This window comes from Stenella coeruleoalba, assembly GCF_951394435.1.
Source record: "Stenella coeruleoalba genome assembly, chromosome: 15".
NCBI classification, from domain to species: Eukaryota; Metazoa; Chordata; class Mammalia; order Artiodactyla; family Delphinidae; genus Stenella; species Stenella coeruleoalba.
Genome location: NC_137161.1, coordinates 85,190,613 through 85,213,852, shown reverse-complemented (window position 1 = coordinate 85,213,852; position 23,240 = coordinate 85,190,613). Strand labels below are relative to the sequence as shown.

Here is a 23,240-nt window from a genome sequence, read left to right as displayed (position 1 = left end):
ATGCTCTGGGAAACCAGAAGATTCATGTGACTTGCTTTATTATGATATTCCCTTTATAGTGGTGGTCTGGAACCAAACCAGCAATATCTCCAAGGTCTGCCTGTATATGTTTCATACAAATAAAAAATAGACATTTCTAGTGAAATTCGATCATACTGTATGTACTATTTTGTAAACTTGTTCACTTAATATCTTATTACTTATGCAGTATTAGCTATCTACCTTATCATTTTAAATAGCTGCATAGTGTTCTTTATTTAAGTAAGCATCATGATTCATCAGCCTAATTCTCAGTCGTTGGACATTTAGGTGGTTTCCAGATTTTCACCATTATAGACAGAATGATGAATAGCCTTTTAGCTGCATCTGTGTGAACATCAAAATTATTTCTTCACACTAAATTCCTAGAAGTGGAGCTGTTGTTTTAAGGGTGTTCTAGTAGAGCTTTTTTTTTTTTTTTTTTTTTTTTTTTGCGGTACGCGGGCCTCTCACTGCTGTGGCCTCTCCAGTTGCGGAGCACAGGCTCCGGACGCGTGGGCCCAGCCGCTCCACGGCATGTGGGATCTTCCCGGACCGGGGCACGAATCCGTGTCCCCTGCATCGGCAGGCGGACTCTCAACCACTGCGCCACCAGGGAAGCCCTAGTAGAGCTTTTTGATCGCAAGAAATAGATACCCATAAAAACCTGCTGGCTCCAGTGTGAAAATGGGGTTCATATGAACAAAAGGAATGAGGGAATCTCATGGAGCTCGGAACAAGATACCTGCAGGCCTCTTGAGAAACTGAAAGTACAAACTCCCTGGACCCAAAGCACTTCCCAGCTCCTCGGGAGCCGGGCGGCCTCATCTCTGCTGCTCTGTGCCTCTTGGCGCCCTCCTCTGGTTCACCAGCCCGTTTTGCCTACTTCTGCCACCAGTCTCAGTTTTACATCATGACCACTCAGATTCAGTGGCTGACAGTCGTCTCTGTTTCTTTGCTAAAATTCCTGAGAAGGTAAGTCTGATTGCCAGATTCCTACCCGTCGTAGTCCTGGCCTGGTAACTTTGGGCAGCCTTGGGTTGGGGGCTTGAGGGTGGGGTTTCAGTCAGTCTTGTGCTGGTGAGTACTGACTATAGGCGTACATGTAGCCTGAGATATGCCAGGGTGGGAGTCACTGGCGAATACTGCAGATCGGGGCCGGCTGCTAAATGTTTATCACAAAACCACTGGGTGTGACGTGGGATAAAACTGTCAGATTCCTTGAGAAGGGATGGCCCGTGATTGACATCTTTAGGATATTTGCGATACAATTTAACTCCATTAAAGCTCTGTAGATGTCACTTCATCCTCTTCTAGCATTTAATGTTGTAGAGGAGAAGTCTGGAGGGTTTCGGTTTTCGTTTTTGTTTCCTTTGGGTTGATACCTTGCTTTATCTATCTTGACTCTTGTAAGTTTTATTTCTCCATGAAGCTCCAACATTCTACTGGGACATGACTGTAGTGGCTCTCTCTTTCCTGGTACTCCGGAAGCCCTTTTGTTTTTTTTTTTTTTTTTGAAGACGCAGATCTTCTGTGTTCATGTCAGGGAATTTTTCCACATTGTTAATGTGATTAACATTTTTCTTTCACTGGCTCTACTTCTCCCATCTGGAATCCCTATTGTGCTTATAGTGGACCAGTCTTCCATTTTGCTCATCCTCTCACAGCTCGTTTAATCTATCTTGTCTGAATTCTAGGAAGAGCTCTCAATCCCAGCCAAATTCACTGATTTGATTTTATGCACTATTTTGATCTGTTCTTCTGGGCTTCTATTGCATTTTTCATTTTGGCAATTGTATTCGCATCTAAAAACAATCTTTCCTGATCTCCGATTATTCCATTTTCAAATTTATAGTATATTATTGACTCTTCTCAATGAGTTTTTTATTCGATTCAGATTTTCTGACTCATCTGAATCAGTGTGATTCAGAAATTTCCTGAAGTGTTCCGTTTCATAAAGGAGATGTTCCTCCACATGCTTTAAAATGAAGACTGCTCATTCTGACCTTGGCCACACTTATGCGGTTCCCCAGGGGGTGAGGTGGGAGTCCCTTTGACTTTTCTTCTGCAGATGGGAATTCAGATCAGTAAGCCTTTGCCCCCTCAGGGCTCATTCCTACCACCTTGCAAAAACTCTCCTGTGGATGGAAGCAATCCTGATTTTCAGTACTGATACAGTTATTTCCCTATTTTGTTCCTTTGGAAATTTCTATAGGGATTTAAGAAGCACAAAATGGGTGAGTTCAAATCACCTAGGGGCAGGAGTTTGATTTTTTTTAACGGCAGCATTCAGGGTGACCCAAGGGCATGTAACCACAGAGACTCACAGGACCCGGGAAGCTGCCGTATCCGCCAGGTGGTCAGTGAGACCGGCCTTTGCGGCAGTGAGCGATGCTGGTGGCGGGGAGAAGTTGGGCTCCCACGTGTTTCTGAGCAACAGTGGCTCAACTTGATGGCAGTGGCCTGTGAGGAGTGTGAGAGAGGATGGAGCTGAGGACGTGTGCTAGAAAGTGCAGTTTGGCTCCTGGATGATTTCTTGGAAGACATTCAGTTGTACCTGGCTTGGACAGAATGATGCTCTGCATATGGGAATGGAAAAAGGAGGCCCTTCCTGACCAGGGGTGCCGTAGCCAGGACAGCAGGCTAGGCATCCGCTGGGCGTGGTGACGGGTGCAGCCTCCCCCGCCAGCGGCGCATCCCGGGCCACCCTGGCCACGCGCACAGCCGCTGTCGGACAGCAAGCGGGATGCAAGCAGGACACAGGCCGATGCCGGCACATCCCCTTCAGTTCTATTACGTTCAGCCTGTTGCTGAGGAGAAGAGTGCTCAGAACGTTTCTCCAGGGGCGCTGACAGGTGACCGAGGAGGGGCAGCCCTTTTCCTTAGGCGCGCGGACCCTCCGCTCTGTGGATTAGTTTGCAGTGTCCCACCAGCCATCCCGCAGGGAGCTGCGGCGTGTTAATTTTCAGGTTTACCAAGTGGCACTAAAGATAATAATGAATTTCTTCACCCGTCGCCCTCCTCCTGTCTGTCATAACTCTTCCCGCTCAAAATGTTTGTTCTCTTGTTGCCGTGTTTGTGACAGTTTATGGTGAAGGGGCCACAGCCTTCACCGTAAACAGCCCACTTGTCTGGGACCTCAGGTCCTGGACTCTCACTCCTCATTACGGCTGTTGTCGTTTCCCCGCTGGTCTTGTGGGGACGGGAGCTGGAGTCTGTCACTCGCTCCACGACGTGCCACATGCTGCCCTCCAGACTGACCCTCGAGGTCTGGTCTGCCAGCCGCCTTCCCCTTCTCCCTGTCCCGCTGTAGCTCGGAGGCCACCCGCTCTTCCTGAGCGAATGACGGACCAAAGCGAGCAGCCCAGTGTCGCGGCGCAGGGCTGGGAGGCTTCAGACCCACGTGAGAACGGGAGGCACCACCCCCTTGCCGTGGGGACGGTGACATCACTGCAGCAGAGGACTGAGACCTCGAGGTCGGTTCACCCTCTCTTAACGTGGCCGGCACTAGACATGAGGAAGAGCCCCGCGGGGACTCTGGGCAGGGAGCCCTGCCCCGCTCTGCTGGGCGGGATGGCGGCCAGTGATGCTACAGCGCCCCAAGGCTCGGCGTGTCCCCTGCGCGGAAGCCACCACGGTCCAACTCCGGTCGCCGAGGCGGCGGTGCTGGTCGGGGTGGAGCGGAGGGGGCCTCCCTGCGCCCCGGGGTCCCACCCCGCAGACCTCGGAAGGGCCGGCCCGCGCTCCTCGCAGGGACCCTTCGGGCACGAGGACCTCGCTTCTGTCTTCAGCCGAGGGAAGGTGTCCTGAGGGTCGCCGCTGTCCCGGAATAGAAGGTGACCGGGCGGAGCGCCTGCTGGGAAAGGCCGCGCGTGCCGCCCCGTCTGCTGAGGGGCCCCCAGCGCAGCCTCCCTGTGCGCGGACACGTCACCTGCACTCCCTGTCTTCCGGGCCGTCGTCGCGCCACCTCTTCCCATTCATGATGTGGAAGTCCTCCTTTAAGAATTGTGTTTTCAGCAGTCCTTTGTGTTTCCGCGGTTTTAGAGGTTTGTACGGTAATAAGCGGTACAAACACTTTACCCCTTTCTGCGTCCTAAAGTACAGGGGCCCGAGACGAGCCTGTGACGAGTATTTGGAGCTTCTGCAGGGGGAGTGGATCAGCTCTGCCCAGGCACAGCCACGGTGTCTTTTCTAATCCTCCAGACCCCGAATAAGCGCCTCTTTAAACACACACGAATGGAGGTCACAGGAGCGTGAGTTACAGCAGAAAGAACACTGGCCGCGGTGCTGAGCAGACCTGTAGATGGTACTCCTGCCTCGCCATGAGAGGACCCTCGGAGGCGGGAGAACGCGGTTGATGTCAACAGTGACTGGGTGATGTGTGAATAGACACGTAGCCTAAGGCCTGGCAGAGAGTAGGTGCTCTGCAAACGGTGCTCTGGGGCTGGTTCCAGGGAAATGGCACTAAATTGTTTTGACTTCAGAGTCACCCCTCAGAGCACAGGCTGTCATATACCAGCCATGTGTGTCTCAGGGGCAGCGAGGCGTGGTGGTCAGGGACACGGGCTGGGGCGTCACACAGATCTGGGTTCACCTTCCGTCCCAGCCACCTCGTAACTCGGTGACTAGGCCAACTTACCTGACTTCTCCCCTTATGTCAAGCAGGAGCAATAATCCTTTCAGGATTAATCCGTTTCGGGAGCGAGCAGGCAGAAGCCCCATTTCCCACAGGACATGTGGGGACCTGAACTTACATAAAGGTCAGTCTCGATAGCCTGGTCATTCCTAGGACTTAAGCGGGGTCCTCAGTCCTGGGCTTCAGGCCTCAGACCGGCTCCTGATCCGTCCACCGACGGCTCTCCATCGGCTCACGCTGTGCGTGAGGGGCAGGTAGGGGCCGACACCGTTCTGTTCCTCAGATTTCATAGTTTGGACTTGGGAGGCTCAGAAGTTGAGGTCTTAATGAACCAGGTCTGACTAAACATTATACGGAAAAGGTGATAAACATGTTGGTATTTGAGAATCTTTTAAAAAATGTATGACGTTCTAAAGCAGTCACATGACTTAGCGGAAAAAACCTTTTTTAATCCAGCAAATGTTGGGTTCTGTAGTTTTTCTCCTGTTTTGTAGTTAGGTATTTTGAGGTGCTCCCTTTATTGAGCACCTACCGCATGCTAGCCGCTGTTATAAGCACCTACATGCGTTCTTCCACTTAGTCCTCACAGCAGCGCAGCCCCATTTCTCCTGTAGTAAGAGGAAGCTGGAGGGGAACAAGCTTGCCAGGGTCAGAGAGTGGGCAGCAAAGCCGGAACAAACCACAAGGCCCTTGGAGGCCAAGCGTGGGCTCTTTCTGTGACACCGTCATTCAGCGGGCGTGTGGTGTACCAGGGCTCTGGATGAAGTTCAGCCAGTGGCTGGCGCAGGAAGTGCCCCATCTGCGCCATCTTATGCTGTCCTGTCCAGCTTGCCTGTCTGGACGTGCCTTAGGTCACTGTAGAGAGATCTGCTCGGCAGTAAAAACAATACCCTCTAATCTCATAAGTAGATGGGATTTTGAGGTGTATTTCTTTGCAGGAATCTAGCTTCATTTAATGTCTTTAGATGGTGGAAATCGTGGTTGTGACTGAGGCTCGTACCTGAGTTAACAAATGACTGTTCCTCACCACAGAACTACAGCAATGACCCTTCTAAACGAACACATGCTCTGTGTGTCCTCAATTGCTGACAGCAGCTGCTGTGAGTCCTGAGGAGAAGCGTATTTAGTGACAAAAGCCAGCCTAGTGTTGCAGCAGAGGGAAAAAATAGGGAATTGATGAATTATCTTTCTATTTGCACCTTCAGAAATAGGTTAATTGTTTCAGTGACTGGCTCTGTCTTGATTAGGAAGCATTAATAGCCATTAATGATATAACTTCAAAAAGGCATAGGAAAATTAATAGAATTCTCCGCTAACATAAACTATAGTCATTATCTATGGTATCCAGAGCCATTAGGGCTGCTAGGCTAGTTGATTAAAGTGCAAGTGGATTTTTTGGTCGAATTCTCTAGATTGTTGAACAGATCCTTTCTTCACTTTTTCAGTATAGAATTCCATGTCGTGAGCTAATACTATTACTTAGTTTAAGTGCCTCAATTCTACGACTTAATTAAAAACCTTTCACAAGTTAATTTTATCAGTAAATGCACATTTTATCTACATGTGCAAATATTATTTGATTATGATGATTAAACTTTTTTTTAGTAAAAAAAAAAAAGAAACTGCTCAAAAGTGGCAAAGAACAGGTCAGGTCCAAAAATACCAAGCTGCAAGACAGTTTTATGCACCTTTGGTTCTACCCAGCAGCAGAAGTGGACACGTTTTCTTTGGAAAGACCAATAATACAGAGAATGACGGCAGCAGCAACAGCAGATAGAAACGCAGAAACTAACACTGAAAACACCCTCAGTCCGTACCTGGGATCGGATCCCATGCTTCACATGTCCTCTCATCTTCACATTTACGGCAACCTTTGAGGCAGGAGCTATTGTTCCACTTTCCAGATGAGGAAACTGGGACTTGGAGACGGTCGGGAATGTGTCCACGTTCGCACAGCTGAGTGGGAAGCCAAGAGTTAGACTCAGGTGGGGTGTCCCCACCTCCCCCCGCATGCCCTCCCAGCCACTGGGCCAGACTGCCGTGTGGAGGGTGACTTCTTTTTTTTTTTAAGTAATAATAAGTTGCTTTTATTTATTGATTTATTTATGGCTGCGTTGGGTCTTCGTTGCTGCGTGCGGGCTGTCTCTAGTTGCGGCGAGCGGGGGCTACTCTTCGTTGCGGTGCGCGGGCTTCTCATTGCGGTCGCTTCTCTTTGTTGTGGAGCACGGGCTCTAGGCGCGCAGACTTCAGTAGTTGTGGCATGTGGGCTCAGTAGTTGTGGCACACTGGCTTAGTTGTTACGCGGCATGTGGGATCTTCCCGGGCCAGGGCTCGAACCTATGTCCCCTGCATTGGCAGGTGGATTCTTAACCACTGCACCACCAGGGAAGCCCTGACTTCTTTTAAGAAGATAAAATTTACCTTCCTGGACCCAACTCTCTGTCCCATCTGATGCTCTGTCTCAGTGTCATCAGGAGACATTAGATATAGCTGTCCTTGCCAGTGTCAGCTCTAGACACACAGGAGTCTTCCTCAAAGGGGTCTAAGCTGCCTTAAAAGTTTATTATGGGCTAGGAACCACTGTGTTTATCTTCACTCTTGGTCAAGCTATGATCTGGGCAGAGTTGGCCCCTACTTGCCCTCTTATGTGTCCTTGAAGTCCAGACTTGCCCCTGACTTCTGTCCCTCGTTGCTGAGACTTGATGGTGCCGTCCCTGTTGACCCTGTACACAGGCTTCAGGGGTTTATGGACGGTGACCATCTGCCCAGCCTGCATCTGCCAGATGGAACGCAGTGCCCTTCACAGACCAGACGACCCCGCCTGTGCCATCGCCCTGGCTGTTGTGTGCGTCCTTCTCAAACCTTCCTGCCCTTCTTTTCTGGAGACCAGCAACCAGAAGGGCATTCCAGATTTGTGCCTTAACCTACAAGGAACATACAAGCAGTGCCGTGTTTCCCCCACTCCCAGGGGTGTTCTGAAGGTTAATCTCAGGATTCTGTTGGCATTTTTAGACAAGGCAGCAGAGCTGGTCTTCTAAATTCCTTTGAACAAAATGTTTATTGAAATGTTACCTTGTGTAATGGGTTCTGTGAGGGTCTTATGGATTTGGAAGAAGGGTCAGAGTGATTAGGGAAAATTTCAGAGGTGGGGGAGTTTGGTCTGGCCCTTGAAGAATGTCTGTGGAACTAGATGGCCTGTGAGGTCATTCGTAGATCGGTTGGGAGGGGTGGAGGGGTGGATACAGGCCAGGAGCAGAGCAGCAGACGTGGGCCAGGTGCGAGGAAACCAGCATGACCAGAGTTGAGGAGGGATGCTGGGGAGAAGTGGAGAATACAGTCGGATTATTTGGGGGGAATGGACTAGAGGGGTTCTTGGAAGCCGAGTGAATCCATCAGGGTAGACAGAGCAACACTGCAATAAAGACAACCTGAAGGTCTCAGGGGCCTAAACAGCACAGTTTATTTCTCACTCACGTTGCCCGTGCAGCAGAGGTTCTGTGTGGGAGAGGAGTCTGCGCACTGTACAGTGCTCAGACCCAGGCTGTCAAGTGTGTCACTGCTCTAAGATGTGGCGTGCCCGCAGGTTCACTGCAGGGGCCCAGGGGGTCGCACAGAGGCACTTGAATGCATCTGCCTGGAAATGACGTAGATCCCTTCCAGTCACATTTCATGGGCCAAAACCAGTTATCGATACATGGCTGACTGGTGCCTACACCTAACTCACTGGGAAAAGAGAAGGACCCTCCCCTCATACCTAGAAGGAGCAGAGAGCTCAACATACTGGGAACCATGATGATGTCTCCCACCCAAGGTAGGGGTGTGGAGACTCAAAGTGGCGGGTCCTGGAGCAGTTATCAGGGTCTGAGTGTGACAAGCCTGGGTTCTAGGAAGACTGGCCTGAGTTCAGCATTTGAAATGACCACTCTGGCTACAGGATTTCTCAGCCTTCTCTCTGTGGACTTTCATCTCTGCTACTTGTGTGTGACCACACCTGGGACCTCCTCATTGGGGTTAGGATGGGGTAGGAGTTAAGAGCACAGATTCTAGTCATAAAGCCCTGGGTGTGTATCCAGCTCTGTGCTGTGACATTGGGCAGGAAAGCTACCTTGTGAGTCTGTTTCCTTATCTGTCAAAGTGTGAACAATAGAAACAGACGTGATCATGGACCACAGTGAGTAGCACAGTGAGTCTGGCCCGCACTCAGCAGTTCATAAATGGCTGTAATCCTTATAATCTCTGAAAGTGTTCTGCCTTTGGGATCTTTAATTCTGTTCGTGGTCATCCTTCCCTTCCACTCTTCCTGCCCTTTGTCCTTGTTACTTCATCAATCCCTAGCTCATCTCTCCTGCCCAGTTTGTTAGCCCTCTCCTAGCATCCTTTCCTTCCTCCACACCGCGGTGTCTGCATTCTAATCATTCCCGTGTGGTATCAGTCCTCTCCTGACCTTCCAGCACACCAGATCGCCGAGGCTCGGCCCACCTTCCACCTGCTTCCTCCTCCGCAGGACTGAAGTTCCCCCAGACTGGTAGCTTCTAGAGTCTCTGGAGATGGCAGCGCTGCGCAGAAATCCTCGGCCTCACCCCAAGCTTCCTCCTGCCTCTTTTCCCCGGTAGTTGTCCCAGACCTTGCATCCTTCCACCCCCAGCAGGACTACTTCCTGCTGAGTCACATTCATGAATACAGAGTATTTTTATATGTTTTCTTTTATGTAATTGATGATAAACATGGGAAAATAATCCTAATTGAAGAGTAAGATCACCTAGCACAGAGCTTCTCAAATTGAATGAGCTTACACATCACTCAGAGAGTTTAACATTTAGGTCCTGATTCAGTAGGCCCAGGGTATGGCCCAAGACTCTGCCCCTCTAACCGGCTCCCAGAAGAGGTCTGTACTGCAGGTCCCAGCACCACTCTGAGGAGCAATGAGTTGGTTGATATGTATTGAAAACTCACCATGTGCTGAAAAGCATGATCTTTTCCTTCTAAGTAGTGAGAGCTCTGCTGTCAGAGCATAGGCAGCAGGACAGGCTTCACCTGGGAGCTGAGTGATGTGGGATCTAGCTCTGCCCAGACGTGCTGCTTTAGAGTCTGCTTTGGAACAGGCTCCCAGATGACTTGTGTGCATATGAAGGTTTGAGAAGCACCGGTTTAGAAGATATAGATAAAAAGGTCTTAAGAATGTTTGTAAAACTGTACGTGTTTTGGAAACTGAAAATATTGATGTCAAATTAAGCTAATTAGTGAGTGAGTTGAAATTAATTAATCAGAAAAGACACTCTGAGGAAAATAAATTCTGTACCAGGTTTAGAAGAAGAAAAGTATGTTTATAAATATATTTGATTTGTATTTTTATCATCATTTAGAAGGTCTTATCTCTAGCCATTTCTTAGAAAAGCCTAGTTGTAAAAGAAAAATGATTCCTGCATCTGTCTTACTGAATTATTTTTATTTTTATTCCATTATTTTTCTTTATGTAAATAACAGCAAATATGCATGCATAGTCTTATTTCTTCCTTCTCTCCTACCCCAAAAGGAACGTGTCATATTTGCTGTTCAGCACTTTGCTTTTTCATTTATCAGTACATCTTAGAGGTCTTTCTATATCAGTCTATAAAGAGCTTCCTCGGCGTTTTTAACTGCTGGGTAGCATCCAACAGTGTGGATGTACCACATTAACATTTTGCTTTTCCAAATGATATTTAAACGCCTTTCAGAACAATAACCAACACTTATAAGTGGGAGCAAATTACTAACCCTATGTTAAATTTCTACATCTTTCTAAAAACTGATTCCTTCCAGGTAACCACCACATGTTTCAATTGGGGTTATTTTAGGCTAATGTGTCTTTCCCAAGCAGTACTTAAGTTTCAAAACAAAGAAATAAAGGGAGCGTTTGTCATCTGAGAGACTTTTAAAGGACTCAACCAAAGGCAGCTCCCACTTTGGGGGGAAGTAATTTGGGGGAAGATTCTTGCCTCTATCCAGGCATGTGGGGTGGGTTCTAAGTTCCTTGAGCTCCCCTCTGCCTTCCTCGGTGAGTTCCACCCACATCTGTGTGCTGGCTGATCCCATGCTGGTTAAAGAGACACTGTCCTAGCTCCAGTTCCGTTCTGTCTCCTGCTCTGTGCAAGCTTCTGGGGGCATTTCACTGCCAATAAATGAGCAGTTCCATGGATTGACCAGACACTAAGGTAGATTTAAATAAACAGATGGATCGTCTTATTGGAAGCTTTGGGAGAGGTTTGGTGGAAGTGCCTGTTGTTTAAAGATTTGCCATAATTACTTTTGGATCTCCTATAAATTCTCTCTAAATCTGTTATTCGTGCTGTCACGCAGAAAGCTGAGTGGCCATGCTGCTTTCAAACTACAGCAGACTGCTAAGTGCGTGAAACACGCGAAGTGCTTATTTGTTTGAATTGATAGTTTGCACTGTCCAGATTTGCTGAGTAATCATCAACCTTGCACGTTTTAAACAGGCCCACAATGGCCAGCTTCTTTCTTAGTATATTTGAACAAGCCCATACATGGGATTAGGAGTTTATTTTTTATCCACCTGCCTTCCAGGTTATGTGAACAGACGTCCTATGTTTCTACCAGCAGCGCACTCCCCTCTCATAGCACCTGCAGTAATTAATTTTAAGTAGGTATCTTAAGCGGGACCTTAGCTGCGTTTGGTGGGCTTAGTTCTTTATATCCACAGCTTCTGCTCTTCATATGCTCTCCCTCTTTCTGTCATCAGCCTTAGATTTATTGTTGGTGTTGATTTTAGACCAAAATATAAATGAGACTGTGTTGACATTTAAAAAAAAGAAAAAAACTTGCTTCCTAGCAGATTGAGTAGGGGAGCAGTTGGCTTAAATAGATAACCTCGGGTCATATCAGAAAATGTCTTGTTCTTGCTGAGGACTCTATTCTTGCACTGTGGGACTGACTTTATTCATTTAAAGGAAGCTAGGGCAGACAGGAAGAAAAATATTTTCTTCTCTTAAGATTTCCTGATTTCTTTGTACCTCTGTTATGACACCCAAGGGTAATTCTGATACAGCAACACTAGCAAAAAGAAAAGAGATGGGAGAACAGAAGGGGAGATTCCTCCACAGTTACGAGCTCTCATCCGTCACTATCGAAGCCTCCCTGTGCCCCGGCTCATTCTGTGGTCTTGTCTGCTGTGCTCCCCATCAAGGACAAGGACCCACCAAATTTCCGGAGACGGGAGAGAGAGCGCACACGTGAGCAGGAGTGAGAAGGAGAGAGAGTTAGACCAAGACACAAGCCAAGCCCCCCACTCCTGTCTCACCTGTGCGCTCAGATTGTGTGTGGTGCTGCTCTCTAGTGAATGTCCCCAGCCTGATTATTTATTCTTCTTGGGGCCAGCGCTCTCCAGTCAGAATGATGAATCTCCAAATAGACCGAGCCCAGAACCTGCGCTGGTACGTTGGGAGCGGTCAGCCCCGCCATGTTGGTAGAGATACAGCCCTGCCTGGCCCACCTAGAGATGAGCTGGGGTAAAGTCCTCACTCCATCCTCCAGAGAGAAATGCTCCTTGATCCTAATGTTAGGAAACAGAATACGGTCCTATTCCTAGAATTAGCTTGGAATGAATATGGTTGGTGGACATGGTTACCCATCAGGTTGTTTACTTACCGTTTATTGTTTTGGAACATGTAGTACTCTCGGTTGCTCTGTGCTGGTTAGGACACCTGCAAGATTTCCTGCCTCAGAGTTTGCTCTCTTCTAAGATGGAATAAATAAGAAATTGATTACCTAAAAACACAGCAGAGGAAGTGTTCATCAATATATTTGTATGAACATTGGCATTTAAGGTGGGAAACAGAAGAAAATACCACACGCTCGATAAAATATTTCTCCAGTTCTGGGTATAACCACCTTGCAGCATTGCAGTTTTATGAAACACTAAATATGTAAGTGAGAGGTTTTATTGGTCTTGGATTTCTCATTTGAGAAGCTCTGGTTTTATTTAGGATATCAGTCTTACATGAAAAAATAAAAAGAAGGTCATCTGTTGGTCTGTGGGGTGCCCCTCCTGGGAAGGAGCTGAAACATTGAGAAACCTGTTTCTCAAACTATTGGCCCCTCAGCTCTTTGTGTTTTCACGTGGCTGGGGGAGCTGTAGAATACAAAGGTTTCAGTTTTATGTTGTTCCAGTCAAACAGAGTCTTCCGAAAGTAACAGCCCTGGGAGTGTTCACCTGCGGTCTGGCTTCCCGAGCAGGCGTCTTTATAACTAGACCATGAATTTACTTTCAGCTTCAATTGCCGTAATTCCTAGTCTGTGAGTTGAACAATGGTATCCGTAGCAAGGAAAATAACTTCAATTTAGTCTGGTTTTCTAAAGATCTTTATTGTATTTTAAGGAGGAGGGCACAACTGTGGTTTTCCTGATATATTCTGCTTAACATACTGTGGCCCCTTTCTCTCTTATTTATCTCCTTTTTTTTCTTTTTTCTTTCTCTCACGTGCTCACAGCATTTGTTAAGATAATTTTCTGTTTTCTCCAGGGACTCAGGATTGCATTTCTTTGTTCTTGGTTTTATCTGTGAGGCACTTTTCTAGTTACAGATTCTGTTTGTGATTCATGCTATGTAAAGACAATCTGACGTTCAGCAGGACTGGAGCCTGACAGAGGGTCATAAACATGTCTCAGGAGCAGAGCTGTGCTACTCTCCAGAAACTTACATGCAAAACTCTTGTCTTGGGAAGAGATTTGATTATTTTAGGAACAGATATTGGTGTCTGTTTGGAAATTCGATCTGGCAAGCATCTGTTAGGCACTGACTGTTTCCAGAGGCTCTGAAGACTAAGAATCGCACACCTTAAGGAGATTACAGTGGATGGGGCAGATGTGTGCTTGTACAGGTGCCCTGGTCTGAAGGAGACCAAGGTTTGTCTCATTTTCCCCCAGAAGCAGAGCGTGTGGGTTCAGTGAAAATGTGGGTCCAGGCGTTTAGTTAGAGGTGGTCCCAGGAACTATGGGCAAAGGAGTGGGCAAAGTGCAGGTGCATCAGTGAGTGAGCCCATCCCCTCAGTGAACATCTGTCCTGGGTCCCCCAGGAGCCTCAGGGAGACTACATAGAAGCCACCGTAGTGTCGCTGACTGAGGGAGAAAGTGCAGGGATTTACTCATCAGCTCCTATGCTTTATTCCTTGAGAACGACTTCCAGGGACATTAACGTCCAGGCATGCAGGCTTATCTCTCCACCTCACCCTTGTAGGCCAGTCATACCCCTGGCCAGAGAATGACCTCAGATAGGAACTGGCAGGTGTTTGCAGAAAGTCGTGGGTTTGTAAGTAAGCGGCAGGTGACAGAGACTGTGGGCAGGGCGTGGGCAACACCAGCTCCAGAGCGATACTAACCAAGTGTGGAAAGTGCACTGCGTGCCTTACACCGCGTACCCCAGGGCCAGGGTCAGAGCGGGTCAAAGGACCTACAGCTGAGACCGAGAACTGTCCAACTCCTTGAAGAAAACAGGGGGGAAAGCTTGATGACATTGGATTTGTCAGTGATTTCTTAGATATGACACCAAAATCACAGGCAAAGAAAACACAGATGAATTGGACTTCATCAAAATTAAACACTTTTGCGCATCAAAGGACACTATCAACAGAGTGAAAAGGCAACCCATGGAATAGGGGGAAGTACTTGTAAATCCTACACCTGATAAGGGATTAATGTTCAGAAAATATAAAGGACTCCTGCAACTCAACAACCAAACAAACAACCTGATTTAAGAACTGAGCAAAGGGGCTTCCCTGGTGGCACAGTGGTTGAGAGTCCGCCTGCCGATGCAGGGGACGCGGGTTCGTGCCCCGGTCCGGGAAGATCCCACGTGCCGCGGAGCGGCTGGGCCCGTGAGCCATGGCCACTGAGCCTGCGCGTCCGGAGCCTGTGCTCCACAACGGGAGAGGCCACAGCAGTGAGAGGCCCATGTACCACAAAAAAAAAAAAAAAAAAAAAACTGAGCAAAGGACTGGAATAGGTGTTTCTCCAAAGATGATATACAAATGGCTAATTGAGCACATGGGAAAATGCTCTACTCCACTAATCAGTAGGGAAATCAAATCAAGTGATACACCACTCCCACCCATTAGGACGGCTACTCTGAAGACAGTCTACACAAAGAAAAAACAACAAGTGTTGGTGAGGGTGTGGAGAAGTTGGAACTCTTTTTTGCCTTGCTGATGGGAGTGTATAATTGCACAGCCATTGTGGAAAATGGTATGATGTGTCCTTAAACACTTAATCGCAGAATTACCATCTGATTCAGCAGTTCTACTTCTGGATATATACCCCAAAGAACTGAAAACAGAGACTGAAACAGATACTCACACACCCATGTTCATAACAGCAGTATTCACAACAGCCAACAGGCGGAAGCAACAACCTAAGTGTCTATCTGCAGATGAATGGATAAATGAAATGTGGTCCGTCCAAACAATGGACCGTTATTCAGCCTTAAAAAAGAATGAAATTCTGATCCATGTTACCACATACATGAACCTTGAAGGCATTACGCTCTGTGAACTGAGCCAGTCATGAAAGAACAAATCCCGTGTGATTCCATTTACGTGAGGTACCTGGAGTCAAACTCACAGAGACAGAGAGCAGGAGAGGGGGAGGGGGCTGGGGAGGAAGGGATGAGGAGCAGGTGTCTAATGGGGACAGAGTCTCAGTCTGGGGAGATGAGGTTCTGGAAAGGGATGCTGGGGACGGCTGCACAACGGTGTCAATTGATGCCACGGTTCTGTGCACTTAAAAATGGTTAAAATGGTACATTTCATGGTATGTATATTTAGCCACAACTTTTAAAAAGCAGCAGCAGGTACCGAGAGGGAAGGGCACTTTAACTGAGGGCCTGGGAAGCCTTCCTGGAGGAGGTGGCATGCTCCCTGGCCCCGATGGATGGTGGACTTCGGCAGGCTGCAGTGCAGGCGGGGGGTAGGAATGGGGAAAGTTGTCGCAGGCGGAGGCGCTCAGGTCGGAGGAGGGCGGCTGGGATGTTTCAGAGAGCGCCTGCCACACGGCGGGTGAAGCACAGGAACCCAAGCCCTTCTCTCCGTGTTCAGTCAACAGATACTTACTGGATACCTGCTGTGCACGAGGCACTGTGTAGGCCTGGAGAGAGTGGCTAAGACAGAACAGACGAAAGTGCCTGTGCTCCTGGTCTCCTGCGGGGAGAGACAGACACAAACCAAACAAGCATAGTGAGTGGAGGGTCCCGTGGAGCGCGGAGCAAGGGAAGAGCTCGGCTGGGAGGGGTGGGCTCGCCATTGTCAGAGGGCCCCCCAGCCTGCGGAGGCAGAGGCCCCCGTCAGCGTAGCTCCGGTCCTCCAAATGCTGGCTTTGTGGTCACTAAAGAAACCAGATGTGGTTTTGATTTCTCTGCTCGAGGTTGCTCAAGGCAGTGGTGTTCTTCCTGCAGATCTACCAACCTCTAAATACTTTGTGTCTCATGGGAACTTTGAGAAAAACTTTTTCCTTGGAACTCCTCCAGCTGCGGCTGGAAGGGACCAAGGCTTCAGAGGGCCCTGCCAGGGGATCCTGCAGTTCCCCGTTGTCCTTGCTAATAGCCTCAGACGGGCATCAGTTGCCCCGGTGGGCTTGGGCTCCACGCCCAGGTTGGCACGTTTGGCAAAATTATTCAAGGGCATTTCTCACTGAAGCTAAAAGTGATCTGCTGTTGTGCCTAGGTACCTTCTCAATAATTTCAGTAGGCCGTTTGGAAAATTGCCCTAACTTCCTGAAGAACACCCTCTTACTTCTCTGTCCCACCCAAACTACACATGGCCCCAGTTTCTCTGTTGGTTGTGGTTCTTTTGCATTAAACGGTAGGTTATGCGTTTATATGCTTGAATGGAAAGCTGCTGTCTCTGTTCGTTTGGATCGCTCCAGGGTCCAGCCATGCAGTTCCTAAATCCACACTCCTGTTCTGTGTTCTATCAATCAATAAATAAACGAATAGGCCTGCTGCAGAGTTGCCTTTTATCACCTTCATTTTCCTCTGCTGATGAACATACATTCTTGGTAACATTCCATTGATTTCCAAATGTGCACGTTTTCAAACATGTTACAAATGAGAAGAAAAGAAGCTGCTGGGTTGTTTGTCGAGCTGCCACATTATTTCATTCATCCTCTCTCGTCAATAGAAAAGTCCAGAAGTGTATTGAGATAAAAATGGGAGTACACGTAAAGATAAAATTGTGAATGGGGTATACGGCTGTGTTCCCTCCCACCGTTGCACAGTAAACAAGGAGTGAGTCGGCGGTGCAGACTCTCCTCGGAGGGAGCAGCAGGGCTTCTGGGACGGGGCTCGCCCAGCGGCACTGCCCAGCGCCTTCGCGGCCGTGAGCGGGTTCTCGCTCACTGAGCGACACAGCGTTTAGGATAGGAGAGTCTGCTTCGGCAGCTCCGCACACAAGGGATTATTAACGCAGGAATTTACACGCCTGCTTCGCCCGTTCAGGAGCCGGGGGCGCAGAAGCTAAAAAGTGGGTTTGGGGAAAGTGAAAGGTGGGAGGGACTTTCTATTTGGTGAACAAGAGTTTTCCAATCAGGAGAAAATTCATGCTGTTTATTTCACTTTTCACAATAAAGTGCGTCTTAAAATTGCCCAGGTTCTGCCTTGAGAAACTCACCTCTTGGAATCTGAGGGAATGACCTGGTTTGCCTGTTGCCTATACACCTTTTACTGCAGCACATGTTAACAACAACAAAAATAATAATTTCTATGGGTTCTTGGAGATTATATATATAATATATACACACACACACACACATATCTCTCTCCTAGTCTCTTAAAACGTACGTGCCCTGGAGGGTTCAGCTCTGCAGGATCTGAGCTATCAAGACGCCAGCTCCCACGGTGGCAAGCGATCAGACACACATGCTGAGATGCTTTGCAGGCAGGAGAGCACTTAGTCCCTTTGCCAGGCCGTTTTAATAATTCCGAGAAGGATGACAGACTCCGAAGGGTTGCAAAAGCAACTGATGAGTGGAAAAGCCACTGGAGCCCAACCACCGCCCCCCCCGCCCCCCCCCCCACAAAAGCCGGGCTCCCAGGCGCGCACTTGCCCTCCTTGCGCCACGTACTTGGTGGAGGGCGGTGCCGGGGGGGTGGGCCGAGCCGAAAAGATGCTCTTGCTGCCTCTTCCGGCTGCCGCGAGAGTCGCCCGTCCGACATCTGAGCGGGAAGCGCTTCTGGGGACCCGGTCCAGCCGCCGCAGACAAGACAAAGGGCCTTGTTTTAGGAATCTGTGGCAAAGAAAAAGAAGATGATGTGCCCCAGTTTATAAGCGCAGGAGAGAATTTTAATAAATTGGTGTCTGGAAAGCTGAGAGATCTCTTGAACATATCTGGACCACCCCTGAAGGCAGGCAAAACCCAAACCGTTTATGGTCTGCACGAGGGCTTCTCCAGCATGGTGGTGGTTGGCCTCGGCAAAAGGACGGCCGGAGTTGATGACCAGGAAAACCGGCACGAAGGCAAAGAGAACATCAGAGCCGCTGTTGCAGCGGGGTGCAGACAGGTTCAGGACCCGGAGATCCCGGCCGTGGAGGTGGACCCCTGCGGAGACGCCCATGCGCGAGGAGTGGTGCCTGGGCTCTACGAGTATGACGACCTGACGCAGAAAAAGAAGGTGGCTTCATGGAAGTGGGTATCAGGAGGCCTGGCAAAGGGGAGTCCTCTTTGCTTCTGGGCAGAGCCTGGCGTGCCACTTGGTGAGACGCCCGCCAATGAGATGACGCCAACCAGATTTTCCGGAATTACTGAGAAGAATCTCAAAAGTGCTAGTAGTGAAACAGACGTCCACCTCAGACCCAAGCCTTGGATTGAGGAACAGGAAGTGGGGTCATTCCTCAGTGTGGCCAGAGGGTCCGAAGAGCCTCCAGTCTTCCTGGAAATTCACTACAAAGGCAATGCAGGTGACCCTCCTTTGGTGTTTTTTGGGAAGGGGATTAGCTTTGACAGCGGTGGCATCTCCCTCAAGGCGGCTGCAAACATGGACCTCATGAGGGCTGACATGGGAGGAGCCGCCATGTCTGTTCAGCCATCGTGCCTGCCGCCAAGCTCGACCTGCCCTTCAGCGTCGTAGGTTTGGCCCCTCTTTGTGAAAATATGCCCAGCGGGAAGGCCAACAAGCCTGGGGATGTTGTTAGCGCCAAGACCGGGAAGACCACACAGGTGGATGACACTGCTGCTGAGGGGAGACTCCTCCTGGCCGATGTGCTCTGCTACGCGCACACTTTTAACCCAAAGGTCGTCATCAGTGCCGCCACCCTGACAGGTGCCATGGATGCAGGTTTGGGGTCCGGTGCCACTGGGGTCTTTACCAGTTCTTCCTGGCTGTGGAACAAACTATTTGAGGCCAGCATTGAAACGGGAGACCGTGTCTGGAGGATGCCTGTCTTTGAACCTTACACAGCACAGATTGTAGGTTGCCAACTAGCTGATGTTAATAGCCTTGGAAAATACAGATCTGCAGGAGCATGGACGGCTGCAGCATTTCGGAAAGAATTTGTGACTGTCCTAAGTGGGCGCATGTAGACATAGCAGGAGTGATGACCAACAAAGATGGTTCCTTACCTGTGCAAAGGCATGGCTGGGAGGCCCGCGAGGACCCTGATCGAGTTCCCGCTTCGGTTCCGTCAAGACAGCACTCAGTTCAGATGCTCTAAATGCCTTCATTCTGTCTTAAAGGGGCAGTAGAGCTTCAGAATACTTTTGAATGAATAGATCAAAACCTCTCAAGGGAAACAAAGGATGGTATTTAAAAACATAGAACAAAAGGAAATCTGTATGCCTTGATTGGTTTTTCACTTTATGCAGAGGTTTATAAAGGTCAAGCTAATATCTTGCCTGGCAAAGATTTTTAAGAGGTTCCAGCTTAAATGAATAATGATGATTTTTTAAAAGCTACCTAATCACTTTTCAGAGTACTTGTTTGTAACTGAGGAGCAAAATTGTATTTCAGATTTGTGATGCTGGGAATAATGAACAAACTAAAAGTCGCTATGCAGTTGTCAGAAACAATAAATCTAACTTTTTGTGCTCCCTGGTGTGGCTCTGATATTTACTTATATATTATCATAAACCCAGTGATGCTATAATATAACTTGTCTCTTCTGGCTGTGTTATATGAACTAAGTAATTAAGTTGGGTCTCAATGTTAATAATCACTTTGGGGCACTCAGTGATGAGCTTGAGTAGGTGAGGCGGTACTATTATCCCCACATTACAGATGAGGAAGATGAGGCACAGGAGAGGGTTAGTAACATGCCTGCGATGTCACCAAGTAATAAGTGGGAGAGCAGAAAGCAGTAGAGCTTTCTTCTTCTTTTTTTTAAAAAAATAAATTTATTTATTTTAAAAAAAAAGAAAGAAAAGAAAAGCCACTTGATTTTCTTTAAGTAAAATGTCTTGGAGCTGTTTTCGCCCATCCCCCAAAAGGGCACGAGTGTACCTTGCTGTGCATGGAAGAAGGTCAAGAATCATAAGAGACTGACCAATTAAATTGTGCTTTTTATTGCCAGAAAGCGGTTGAGAATGGCCCTAGGCAGCCTGTTTGTAGAAGCTGAGCTATAGAACCGAACAAAAGAGTGACTCGAGCTCTGCAGTGTCTACTAGTGTGCTCCGTGGCACAATGAAACGCTTTTTGGGGAAGGTCAGGATTTTTACTTATATATAGCTCCGCCTTCCTTAGTAATTGTCCTAGGAGGGAAACTCAAAGATTCATCTTCAAAAACTGGGCAGAAGCAACCTTGATTGTCCGTGTGAGAATTCCTGTTCATTTGGAAGGAACAGCAGCCTCTTTCCTTAGTGTCATCATGTCTTTCTCCTCCTTCTTCCGCTGCCCCGACCGCCAATCATCCCATCCATGCGCACTTCCTGTGCCTGCCCTTTAAGACTCCAGCCGCCTGGGGGCCCTCCAAGCCCTGTCTTCCGTGCTCATCCCCGAGCTCTCGTGCCGCTGACCAGCCAATGCTCCTGCCCACGTGGACACCCCCAGGCCTCCTTGTCCGCCAGTTTCACATGCCCGCATCATCACCCCAGCCCTTCTTGCTCCTGAGCTTTCACTCTTATGAGCTGCTCCGCCATCCCCCCAAACCACTGGAGCCAGAAGCCGGGAGAGCCTCCCTGCGCACACCCAGCTGCCGTCGGCCCCTCTTCTCCCCCCACCGACGCCCGCAACAGCCCCGCACGGTCTCCGTCACCACTTTCCTCCTCAAGGGCCTTCAGTGGCTCTCCATTTCCTACTGGATAAAGTCCAAACTTGGTAGCATGGCCCCCCTCCCCTGACAGCCTCCTCTGGGGTCACTCCCAGGCCCCAGTTTCCCCTCAACCTTCAAGAACCACTTGATAGTTTTCCAAACAAGCCAACCCGGTTTCCACTTTCTTTTTTCCCTGTTCCTGGAATGCCTTTTCTTCCCTCCTCTGCCTGGTGAATACTGTCCATCTTCCAAGGGCCGGGCTCAAGCCCTTCCTAATTCCCCTGGAAGAATCAATCTCGCAGCACTCCCGACCCCGCATCCTGCCGCGTCCCTCCCCTCGGCTCTCCTGACCCCACCACCAGCTGCTTGCTCTTCTAACGTGACTCTCTTCCTCTGCTAAACCCAGACCTCCTTGACGTCGCTGACCTCTGACCCCCTGCAGTTAACTCTCCTATTCCCCACGCTCGCGCAGTGCCTGGAAATAAGAGGTACTTGCTCCTGTCGTTATCATCCTGTAGCGATAAAGAGCTGGTAATAATAACCAGCCGTGCTCTATTTGGACAAGACTTAATTCTTCCTTCAACCAGCGCTCACAGAAGGGCTCTTACAGCCCAGGCACTTTGCTCCGTGCAAAGATGAATAACTCATCCGCCCCTCCTTATTCCAGAAGGTGGACAGATCTCCCCGCAGATCGGGACGCTGCAGTGAGGTGAGAGCTGGCACCAGAGGTGCCAGAGGAGCCCAGCACCCGCGGCCCTGGCTCGAGACGGTCACTTCTTGCTCTGCCCAGATAGCCAGTTGCCTGAATTTTAAAGCATGTCTGTAATTGTTTACGTCATCTGGTCAATGCAACCAATAAATATCATCATTATTGGATGTTGAAAAAAGCTTTCAGAAAACACCGAGGAACCTGTAGCTCAGCCCTGAGGGCTTTCCTAAGGCCTTGACTCCCGTGTGTTCTCCACCTTATTTTTCTCTTGTTCCTGCAAGTTTTAGACCACTTGTTTTGGAGCAGGAACACTTGGAGGTTTCGAAAGGTCCTGGAGGCGCCACTAGCTGCTGCTTCTGGACGGGACCCTCTTCTGACCTAAGTGAGAGCCCTGTAGATCTGGACCCACTAGGAACTGGAGAGCCGAGGTTCTCTGGAGTCTTGGGGGCCGTGGCCTTTGCCGCCGCCCCGTCTTTCCCAGATCGGGGTTGCCCCTGGTTGAATACGTGTGCCCGTGTGGTTGGCTCGCCTTGCACGCTTGTGTGTCTCCGGGCAGATGTGCCTCAGCATCTCCCGGTGGAGGGGGCCTTTGAGCTCGTTATTTTCCGGGCGGCCAGGGCGACCCCCGGCTCCACGGAGGGAACAGAGCGGGGAGCCGCAGCCTCGCCGGTTTGGCCGCGGAGATCCCCTGAGGCGCGTGGCCGGTAGCGCTCGCCTAGGAAGCAGGACGGGCAAGATGACGGTTCTGACAGAGGAAGCCCAAACGAGGGATTTGCTTTCTCAGATGTTCTGGAAAATTCCACTTTCAGGGCATAGGCTGTTTTTTTGAAAGAAAGAGGCTATGTTTTGAGTGAGCTGTGGAGACCTTCATGAGGAGGCGTGTGGGGACGTGTGGGCCCCAAGCCTGCAGGCGGGCTCGCTCCTCCCGGGCCACGAGCAGGGCTGCGGGCCTTCCCTCGAGGTCCAGCACCCCGCAGCCTCACATCCAGGGCGCACGGGCCTTCAGAGCGTCTGCGGGGAGGCCGTCCTGGCAGAGACGGGAAGCCCTGGGGCAGAGCAGGCACTGAGGGCCTCAGTCTCCCCTTCACCGCGGTGCTGCGGCCTCGAGTTCCGAAGCACGTCCTGTGTGCCACATGCTGTCTGATGTGCATCGTGTAACATACAAACGTACGTCGAAAGTGAGAGTGTCAAAAGTATGCTCCTGTTTTGAATGGCCCTGTGAGACGGGCATCATTTTACAAATTAGGGAGATAAGGCTCGGAGAAGTTGAGTCACTTGCTTCCCGCTGGGAGCCAGGGTATTTCCACTGGATTCTAAATGCGGTTCTCTTGCTCCCAACCCCCAGGCTCCTGCCGTCACTTGGCTGAGCTCCCGTGTCCTCCTTTGCCCACCTCCGTCTCCAGAGCTTGACTTTCTGACTCTGCGCCCAGATGACCGCGGGGCTGGCTCCTTCCTTCCAGCTCTCGGTCACCACCTCCCGCCTGCACCTGTGCTTCTGACCCTGGGTCCAGGTGACACGCCCTTCATCCTCACGCTGCTGTCCCACCACCGGCACTGTGTTGACTGCAGGGAAGCAGGCTGTGTGCCATTCATCCTACTTCATCTGCAGTAATTCCACAGCTTAGCAGTTCTGGTAGACTTTGAACTTTTT

At 49.5% G+C, this 23,240-nt stretch overlaps 1 protein-coding gene and 1 pseudogene across 2 annotated transcripts in view; both read left to right on the top strand.

The window, feature by feature from the left end:
• SDK1 (sidekick cell adhesion molecule 1) overlaps positions 1-23,240 on the top strand; it is an 816,979-nt gene that overhangs the window by 559,441 nt on the left and 234,298 nt on the right. The gene's annotated exons all lie outside the window — the stretch shown is intronic.
• Positions 13,644-19,378, top strand: LOC307198002 (cytosol aminopeptidase-like; annotated as a pseudogene). The gene is made up of 2 exons: positions 13,644-13,678; positions 17,720-19,378. The product of its transcript is annotated as a cytosol aminopeptidase-like (transcript).